General features: G+C 44.3%; 1 long non-coding RNA gene across 1 annotated transcript; it reads left to right on the forward strand.

Moving 5' to 3' along the window:
* The first annotated feature begins 259 nt into the window (after positions 1-259).
* LOC141091207 (uncharacterized) lies at positions 260-10,028 on the forward strand. Its single transcript, XR_012232451.1, has 3 exons — positions 260-388; positions 1,057-1,147; positions 9,891-10,028. It is a non-coding gene; the product is annotated as an uncharacterized lncRNA (long non-coding RNA).
* Positions 10,029-10,953: the final 925 nt, after the last annotated feature.

Genomic DNA, 10,953 nt, shown 5'->3' on the forward strand with positions numbered 1-10,953 from the left:
GTCCCCTCACTCTGTTCTCTGTCTCACGTTTTGGTACTATTGTCTTCTCTGGTTCTAACCTCTTGGCTTGGCTATTGTTACTCCGTTACTGTTTGCCCCTTTTGTACTGTCTATTGCCCGCTCTGGTTTTCTGATCTATTGCTACATCCTGACAATCTGCTCTGGTTAACCCTTGGGTACTGTCCTGCTATCTCGTGATTTGACCCCGGCTTGATCTGGATTCCGTCCCTGTCAATTCCCCTTGGTAACTTGTCCCGTAGTTACCTTTCTAGGAGTTTCCCTGCAGCTCCTAGCTCTGTGGAGCTTAGGCCATGCCCCCAGCAGTCACGTGCTTCAGGTCCTGATAATCTGAAGAACACATCTTCACCGCTGCTGCCCTGCTCCACAGGTATCTTTGAGCACTGTTTTTGTACTCAGGACACGCGCACTGGCTCAGTGAGCAAGTGCAGTGCGGTGTTCCTGTCACATACTATATGTAGGGGAGCTGTGGGCTCATCGTACTGTGTAGAACAAAGCTGTGGGGGCATTATACTGTGTATAGTGGAGCTCTGTCAGCATTATACTGTGTATAGGGGAGCTGTGGGATAACCATACGGTGTATAGGGGAGCTGTGGGCCCAGCATACTGTATTTATAGAGAAGTTGTACATGGGGAACTCAGGGGACATTATTAAATGTTAAGTGGGCACTTAAACATTATTATAAAGAGGGGCACTCAGTATTGTGACCATTAAAGTTGCACATGGAGTATTATTACTTTCTAGGGAAAAATGTCGAGGGCACATGCACAGGAAATAAATATTTTGTAGGGGGCAATTTTACCATCTAGAGATCACAGAAGCAGCATTATTACTATGTGAGGGTACAGTGGTGGCATTACTATGTGGGGCACTAAGAGGAGCCGTTATTGTACCATACATTAGGTGCAGAAATAGGGACACATATGGCGGCAACAGCTCAGTATTGGGGTGGATGAGGAGTTTGTGCAGGTTGGGAATATATGTGAACAGTCCTGGAAATGTGTGAATTCAAATGTGTCTTTTTGTAATTTCTGCAGATAAGTCCTGGATGGAGAAGTCGACATGTCATTCTGGGCCAGATGGAAAAGACGGGAAAAGTGAACGACTCCAGCAGAAAGAAAGTCATCTGTAAGGCACTATCTGTAACTGTACTGTGATCTCTATATGTCCTGCAGGACTGGTATCTTCCACTTTATGTCACAATATGGCGGTAATATCAATGCTGGTCTTTATATAGAGATTTATTTTCAATAACAGCGCGGTCATCTCCTGAGGTTCCCCTATACCCACCGTAGTTATAATCATGGTTACCTGGTTAGGGGCCACATGCGGACACCACAGAAAATGGCCCATGGTGCAAGAACAATATATGGACCCTTTGCAGCCCAAGAGTTCCTAAAAATGTAAAATTGCACCTTCTTTAGTTGTATAAATGGGCCCCCTTACCTCTTGGGCCCATGTGCTGCTGTACAGGTTGCACTAATGATATGTCCACATGTTAGGAGTCCACTCAGATGTTTTGACTTCCCTGAGCTGAACCCCTAGCTACGCCTCTGACTCCCTCCATAGGTTTTCTATGCGATTAAGGTCTGGATACTGGCTAGGCCACTCCATGACCTTAATGAGTTTTTTTCTGAGCCACTCTTTTGTTGCCTTGGCTGCATTTTTTGGGTCATTGTCTTGCTGGAAGACCCAGCCACGACCCATTTTTAATGTCCTGGCGGAGGAGGTTGTCACTCAGGATTTTACAGTACATGGTTCCATCCATTCTCCCATTGATGCGGTGAAGTAGTCCTGTGCAGAGAAACACCCCCAAAACATAATGTTTCCACCTCCATGCTTGACAGTGGGAACGATGTTCTTTGGGATGTTCTAGGTAGCATTTCTCTTCCTCCAAACACGGCGTGTTGAGTTAATGCGAAAGACCTCAATTTTTGTCTCATCTGATAACAGCACCTTCTCCCAATCACTCAGAGAATCATCCAGATGTTCATTGGCAAACTTCAGACTGGCCTGCACATGTACCTTCTTGAGCAGGGGGACCTTGCGAGCTCTGCAGAATTTTAAACCTTTACTGCACAATGGTTTTCTTGGTGACTGTGGTCCTAGCTGCCTTGAGATCATTAACAAGTTCCTCATGTATAGTTTTAGGCTGATCTCTCACCTTCCTCATGATCAAGGATACCCCACGAGGTGAGATTTTGCTTGGTGCCCCAGATCGATGTCGATTGACAGTCATTTTGTATTTCTCCCATTTTCTTACTATTGCTCCAACAGTTGTCTCCTTCTCACTCATCGTCTTACTTATGGTTTTGTAGCCCATTCCAGCTTTGTGCAGGTGTTTGCTCTTGTCCCTGACATCCTTATAAAGCTCTTTGGTCTTGCCCATGTTGTAGAGGTTAGACTCTGACTGATTAATTGAGAATGTGGACAGGAGTCTTTTATAAAGGTGACTATGTAAGTCAGCTGTCTTTAATGCAGGTAATGAGATGATTAGGAGCATCTAACTGGTCCGTAGGAGCCAGAATTCTTAATGTTTGGTAGGGGATCAAATACTTATTTCTCCCAGCAAAATGCAAATAAATTTATATAATTTATACAGTGTGATTTTCTGGATTTAATTTTGATATTCTATCTCTTAAAATCCCCTTAAAATTATAGACTGTTCATGACTTTGTCAGTGGCAAAAACTTACAAAATCAGAAAGGGATCAAATAATTATTTCCCCCACTGTAGTTTCTAACTACCTGTCTGTTGTGTCCGGCGCCAATCTCTGCCAGCTCAGAGTGGCCACGTCCCGCTCCTGCGCAATTTAGCAGCTTACACTAACGTCCCATTGACAGAGCAGCGGCTTCTCTTCCGCTCAGCTGAAAGGCGTGAGTGCCGATGTCAAACTAATTGACAGCCGCCTCCCCGCTGCCTAACTGCAAGGAGCGGGCTGTCAATGAGCATGACGTCAGCAGTGACGCCCCATTGGCAGAGCAGAGTGGAAGAAGAAGAGCTGCTCAATTGATATGGAGCAGCTGAATCACTGGCAGGAGCGGTGGCCGGGTAGAACAAGCAGGTAGTTGCCTCTTTTAGAAACCACGTGCTTATTAGTTTTTAGGCCCATAGTAAAAATGAAAATAAATCAAATAGTCGTGGGCAACCCCTTTACAAATGAAAGGTTACAATTAAGATGCGGCTGTACTGCGTCCAGGTGAAATCAGCCTTCCTATTTAGGAAGATATTTAGTAAAACGCTCTCGGCTACTAGCAAGACCCCATTATATGAAGGAAGCATAGTAATGGATTGTTACGGGTTTTAGCGTCTCTCATCACAATTTTTTTTTTTTTTTAGAATTCTACATTTTTAGCCATCAGCAGTGTAGTGTTTAGTGGATTCCCCATTGGTCATGTTTTCTACAAGCTTAGTCAATATTGTCTGATTCCAGGCCAGCCAGGAAGACATCTTGTTTATAGGAAAGCGGCCAGAAAAATTTCAGGCTGAACATTAAATTGAAACAGATGTAAACAGTAACCGGGATCTTCTGATAAGGTCCAAAAGTCAAACAGCGGATTATAAATGAAGGACACGTGAAATCGCCATATCAGGCCTCATTGTGTCAGCACTCACATACTTGGCCACTTCCTCTGCATTCACCTTCATGCTCACATCCTCCCAATACTCAGAAATAAAAGTGTAAAAGCATAGGGTAATGTAAAACATGGAGAAAGTTGGAATGTGTCGTACTGTGTGTTATTCAGAGGTGTAGGACAGTTTCATTATACTTCAAATTTTCTAAATCAGAATCCGCCACCTATAAAAACATTATGGGCAACTAAAAAATAAAAAAAAAATAAATAAATCACTTACCTGCTAAATTGGCTGGTCGCAGCTGGTTTTGACTTGTGGTTTCTGCACTTTTTTATTTATTTTTTGCTCCAAATTCAGCAAATTGGTGATCATGGTTTATGAGTTTTGTGTAAAGTCCCAAATTTTCTTTTTTTCTGCCTGCAACCGTTTTTGTAACTTTTAGTTCATGCTTTTGCTTGATGCCGCAAAAACTTTTCAAGAAGTCGAATTTGATGAATCAGTCTAAAACATCTAGTAAAGACACACTGATCTAAAAATCAGAAAATGAAATGATCAAACAATAGATTAAACAGGCGTAAATCTTTTGATGAATTTCTTAGTAATCATTGTCACTAATTGAGATGAATTCAAGACAACAAAACTGGTGGCAATGCAGTGATGAACAGGGTCCGATGAGGTTTCTCATGACAGAACATTTTGTATGTGGCCTAAATTACTAGATTATTGGGGGCTTCTAACATGTTGATATCTACTAATTCTGGTTTATCGGCCCTTCTCATAATATGCAATTCCTCACAGTGATGGTGGGTATGTACTAAGATCGTACCTCATCACCTCCTCTAGATCTAGTTGTCCTGTCTTAGAGACTACAAGAAATCACTGAAACAGTAAGCCCAAATCAATGCTTTTGCCCTGTGCAACTGATGACCACTCAGGGTCTTTTCTTTGTTGGTCCTCTTAAAAAGTGAATATGGATCACCCCCAGGGCAAGTGGGGTCCTCGCTCGGTACCGGGCCGGTGTCTTAAAGGGATGTGTCGTGGTGGCAGTGACCCCGTCCGTGGCCCTTGGTGTCCATGTAAAATAGGTGGAATAAAATTTATGTGTAGATAAGTTTGTAAAGTCACCTGTGGTATCTGGTCAGAGGTGACCAGCGCTGCAGTGCAGATCCTCTGGGACCGATGGTGGGATGCAGCAGATGTGTAATAGCTCTTCACAGGCAGAGCTGCAGGCCCAGGGCAGTTGTGGTAGATGTTGAGGTAGATGATGTAGTGTTTAGGCACAGAGATGTAGCAGGGCTGATAGGTGACGCAGGAAGAAGTTAGAGACACAGCTGAATGTAGTTCCAAAGCTTTACTCACATTTCTGGCATACACAGGTGCCCGCTTCAGTGCCGTGTCCTCTAGGTGAGGGGCTCAGCCAACTCCCAGGCAGATGGAACACACCCTTCCAGCACTCCCTTCCAAATTTGCCTTTTCTGAATGTCTCCTTACTAGCGCTAATCTGAAGTACTTGTAGTTATGAATTACACTCCAGTTCCTCTTTGTTCCTGTTACTTAGAACTCCACTTGCATGACAGGCAGCTGTAAACTTTTTCAGGGACTCCTTACAATTATTTCCCGGCTCACACATGTTGCTGCTTTGTGGTTGAGTCTTAGGTGGGGCAAAAGTGGTCACAACTTCTATTCCTCTGGTTTCTGCTGTAGAACCATTAGTATTCACACAGCCTCAGATACCGGTGCCCGGCCTTTGGCGCATTAACTTAGGGAATGGCTCTGCTCCAGCCCTAGTCCCTAGCTCACCTCCACACATTCCGTCCTTATCTATCTTTCTTCTGAAGAACTGATCTTTCTCTTCCTTTCCTTGCCAGCAGCTCCAGCTCGCAGGAGGCTACTGCATATACGTCCTTTCACTCCATCCCTCTCTGGGGAACTGCTCTAACTTCCTGTCAGCTTTCCCCCTCTCTAGTGCAAACTAATCTCCACCCACCTCCCAGCACTCTTCATGAACCAAGCAGGGGCTATAGAGGGTGCTCTGCTGTTCTAAGGTGTCTGTTCTGGGTGCAGGTGCTGCTGGAGTCTGGTCAGGTGTCACCATCTTACCTGAGGAGTGGGGTACTACACCTCAGAAGGAGGTGCAGTACCGCTGTGGTGACTGAACCCTCAGGGGCACCACAAATACAAATACATTTTGTCGAATTATACACATTGACGTCCTCCTTTGCCACAATACCATTGATGATATTTCTCAGTGAGGGGTCAGCTGAGAAAGAAGAACATGGTGACATCTTTGCATAAATTTTTGAAATGTCTAGAGTATCTCTTCAATTCCTGAGATTGTGGATCTTTGTGTTGTTCAAATGTGGTGTAAGTGATTCCATTAACGTCCTACATATCAAGATTGTAGTCAGACATTATGGTGGCTGACATAGTCCACAGTGTTCTCTGATATTCCGTCATCTTGCTTCCATGAGTTAATCCACCAGAGGTTTTAAGTGACCTCATAAGTCTTTGATCAATCACAAGAACACAACCTAGACCAGCCCAAAACTGATTTGTTTGACAGATGACATGCAACCCATTTTGAAACATCCTGTAGACCTCAGTGTTATTGATTTGCAATTTGCTCATTTCCTGAAGGAACAGATATGATAACTACAGATAGTTGTAGTGCCCTGCTGCTCCAAATATATTGGCAATGCATTGTAACTCGCATGCAAACGATTTATCCGAGACCCAGTACGATCTTTCATCATCAGTACTTATCATTTGCTGATGTAGTAGCCACAACTTGCTAGTTTTTTGATTCTTCGCTAACTTTAGTTTTCTTCTTCTAAGATACGTCAATGATTTTAGCTACTGCGCTAGACGTGACAACAGCTTCAATAGTGGTTTCTCCCTTTACAAGACATGAATACATATTCTTCATCTATGAAAGCAGTGACTTCAGGATTGTTGTCTAGAATAGATTGCACAAGTATTTGATAAAGACATTTATCCAGGAGAAGATAGCCTCTGAAAGCTCTTGCAACTTCTTTACCACTAATATACAGGAAAGATGTATATCTTTGCACCATGTTAGCCAGTAGATAGAAAAATATTCAGAATTTAGAGTCCTTAGTGGTTGATACCTTTTAATGGCTAACTGAAAAGATGGTAACACATTGCAAGCTTTTGAGACTACTCAGGTCTCTTCATCAGGCATAGACTAATACAAAATCTGAAGAGTCACATATTTATGCACAATACAGCACAGAAAAAATGCAATAGATGAAACAAGTGACGTGAAGCAGAATTATGATTATGGGAGAGGGAGAAAAATAAATATTGGACCAGTTCATAGACAAGGCGTCCGGATGTTTTATTGTCCTCTGATTGGGGTCTCCTAATGTGTTGTGATGCCCCCATGAGGTCTTAGGAGCAAATTCCTTAATTGATGAATCCATGCGACACATTCATTCCAGCATTGAGAGTGTCAAAGGTCATCATAAATTTATACTCACAGACTCTTCTCTCTCTCTGAGATATGAAGTTACCTTTCAATACCAGTAATTTCATATCCATGGTGCTGTGATCAGGCATACAAAAATGTTTTGCCACAGGTAGATCCATTCTTTTTTCTCTTATTGTGTGGCGATGAGAATTCATCCTTGTTCTAAGCTTTTGCCCTATCTCCCCCACATACAGACCCCCCAGTTGGACATTTAGTACAAATAATTAAGTACACCACATTAGATGTAATGCAGCTGAAAGTACCTGGGATCTTGTAGTCCTGATGTGAATTGGGGATCTTTATCTTGTCCGTGGTCATTATAGATGGACAGGTTTTATATTTTTTCTGGTTGCAAGGAAAGGTTCCTCCAGCTGTAGGAGAGGACAGGGAGCTTCTGACAATGATGCTTCTTAGATTTGGGGGCTGCCTAAAGCACAGTAGTGGGGGGTCTGGAAAAATGGATTGTAATTGGGCATCTTTTTGTAGTAAAGGTTGTAATTTCTGTGCAGCTGCCCTTAGCACTTCCATATTTGGGTTGTAGGTGACCACTAGAGGCACCCGATTATTTTCTTCTTTAGCTTTGTAATGTAGCAGGTGATTCCTTGACATTCTGGTGGCCCTTATAATTTGGTTTTCAATTGTTCGTGGATGGTAGCCCTCTGCACACGCAGGACCTTGTCTTGAACGATGTGTCTTGCCTCCGTTTTTCGTGCACTCTTGCACCTCTCGTACTAGGCTTTGACGTGCCGTTTTGCATGGGTCTCTGTCCTGTACCTTTGCCTAGCCCTGCCTTGTGGCTGCATGCCCTCTTGCACGCGCCTGATCGTCCCGTGCCCGCCTGTTTGTGCCTCAGCCGTGCCGCTCTAGTCGTGCCCGCCTGTCTGTGCCTCAGCCGTGCTCGCCGTCCAGTGCTATTGTGGTTTCCGCCTGTCTGTGCCTCAGCCGTGCCACCTCTAGTCGTGCCTGCCTGTGCCTCCAGCCAGTACCACCTGCTGGTGCCCCAGTCATGTTTTCTGTGCTCCCTGGCACTCATGCTGTTTCTTGCACTGTGCGTTTTTGTGCTACTCTTGCACAAGTATTTCGCTTTCCTTGCTCTGTCCTGAACCTTGTCTCTCTGTCATGTTCTGAGTTCCATGACCTGTCTTGAATCTTTGTCTTGCTTGTACCTTGCTCTGTGCCCTGCTCTTTTGTCTTGAACCCTGACCCTGGCGTGCCCCTCTGCATGCGCAGGACATCTGTCCTGAACTTCAAAGCCCAACGTGTTCTCTAGTGTTGTGAGTTCATTTTCCCCTTCACCGTCGATGTCTGATGAACTCCCTCTTCTGGTGAAGGAAGGTAGTGAGGCTGATTACCAAACACCTGATCTGGTAGATGATGACTGGGTAACAGGAACTTCTGACTGGATATAAGGCAGCCGACGCCCTTCTGAGTGATTTCTCTGCTGGATTCTTGGAGACCAGTCTGATTCCTGCTTCCCAAAGATAAGTTTTTGCTCTGCTATTGAACTTATTAGTTTTGTTTACCTTGTTATTTGGAGTTCAGCCATCCTCGGTCTGGGGGGTGCTGAGTTCCATTTTTGTCTCTGATCAGTTTGTCTCTCTGCTCTGTCTTCAGAATTTACCTGAGTACTGATATAGTCATTTTGAAGTCCTAGCGACTTCAGGGCCTGTTTTTCCTATCAGTCGGTTGGGACATTTTTTGGTAGGGTTTTTTACTGATTGCAGACAGCAGCTTTTCTATCCTGTCCTTTTTAGTTAGCTTGGGCCCCATCGTTTGCTCAACCTATCTTTCTATCTGTGTTAGTGTTTTCTTCTTGCTTCACCGTCATTATATGTTGGGGGCTGCCTATTGCTTTGGGGTCTGCTCTGGGGCAGTTTAGATTTCCCCTTTCTTTCTTTAGGCCTATTTAGTTCTCCGGCTGTGATCGAGGGGTCTAGGGCATCGTAGGAACCCCCCACGGCTACTGTTAGTTGTTGTGGATAGGATCAGGGGTCTGCAATCTGATAGCTACCAACTTCTCCAGTTTTCTGGACTTAGCTTGTATTTTTGTTTTTTCCTCCTTCGGTGACTCATTCATAACACAGATCCTTCAGAAACATTGCCCGGTCCTCAAAGCTGATACCTCTCTGAGCCGCATTTTACCTGATTACCCCCTCATGACAGCGAGGAGGGGGAAAAATTTGAGGGACCTACTAGTCAAAAGCCACTATGTGGCAGCCACCCCTAACCCCTTTGGAGTACAAAAACAACGTTGGGGCTGCTACCCGTGTGGCTCATGTCAGGCTTGTAGTAACATCGTACGGGCTTCCTCATTTGCGGATTCAGACAGTCGTAAGGAATATCGTATCCTTACCTATATCTCCTGCAGTTCACAGTATGTTGTATATTATGCGACATGCCCTTGTAATTTGATTTATGTGGGCCTGACATCCCGTGAACTGCGGGTTAGGACCCGTGAACATGTCAGGGATATTCAAGCAGCCAAAGAAGCTACTGATATCCCTGGCCTGAAGACAATCCCCAAGCACTTTAGATTATGTCATAACTCTGATCCATCTGGATTGTCAATATGGGAGATTGACCGGGTCCACTGTGGGATCAGAGGTGGCAATCTGAAGCGCACTCTGGCACAACTTGAGTGCCGATGGATTGTCACCCTAGGCACAATGACTCAGAGGGGTTTAAATGAAAAATTGTCGTTCTCACCATTCCTTTAAGTATTCTTGATTCCTCTGATTTCTCTTGTTTCTTTTAATTGTTATGGGTTGATTTTAATTGTTTTTTTTTTTTTTTTAATTTTAATAGTTCGTATATATATGAATATGTTATGATTTTGGCTCCTGAAGACCTTTTCTGACATTACCAAGTCATGAAGATGTGGACCCTAATACTGGCCATTTTTTGAAGATGAAAGATTCAAGTGCCAGCGATGATTTATCTGATGGATGTTGGGGCATTTTCATCTTTACATATATGTGTATATACACTCACTGGCCACTTTATTAGGTACACCTGTCCAACTGTGTGTTAAGACTTAATTTCTAATCAGCCAATCACATGGCGGCAACTCAGTGCATTTAGGCATGTAGACATGGTCAAGACAATCTCCTGCAGTTCAAACCGAGCATCAGTATGGGGAAGAAAGGTGATTTGAGTGCCTTTGAACGTGGCATGATTGTTGGTGCCAGAAGGGCTGGTCTGAGAATTTCAGAAACTGCTGATCTACTGGGATTTTCACGCACAACCATCTCTAGGGTTTACAGAGAATGGTCCGAAAAAGAAAAAAAATCCAGTGAGCGGCAGTTCTGTGGCCGGAAATGCCATGTTGATGCCAGAGGTCAAAGGAGAATGGGCAGACTGGTTCGAGCTGATAGAAAGGCAACAGTGACTCAAATTGCCACCCGTTACAACCAAGGTAGGCAGAAGAGCATCTCTGAACGCACAGTGCGTCGAACTTTGAGGCAGATGGGCTACAGCAGCAGAAGACCACACTGGGTACCACTCCTCTCAGCTAAGAACAGGAAACTGAGGCTACAATTTGCACAAGCTCATCGAAATTGGACAGCAGAAGATTGGAAAAACGTTGCCTGGTCTGATGAGTCTCGATTTCTGCTGCGACATTTGGATGGTAGGGTCAGAATTTGGCGTAAACAACATGAAAGCATGGATCCATCCTGCCTTGTATCAACGGTTCAGGCTGGTGGTGGTGGTGTCATGGTGTGGGGAATTTTTTCTGGGCACTCTTTGGGCCCCTTGGTACCAATTGAGCATCGTTGCAACGCCACAGCCTACCTGAGTATTGTTGCTGACCATGTCCATCCCTTTATGACCACAATGTACCCAACATCTGATGGCTACTTTCAGCAGG

The sequence above is a fragment of the Dendrobates tinctorius genome, unplaced genomic scaffold (assembly GCF_039654945.1).
Source record: "Dendrobates tinctorius isolate UK_male_01 unplaced genomic scaffold, ASM3965494v1 ptg000049l, whole genome shotgun sequence".
Taxonomy (NCBI): Eukaryota; Metazoa; Chordata; class Amphibia; order Anura; family Dendrobatidae; genus Dendrobates; species Dendrobates tinctorius.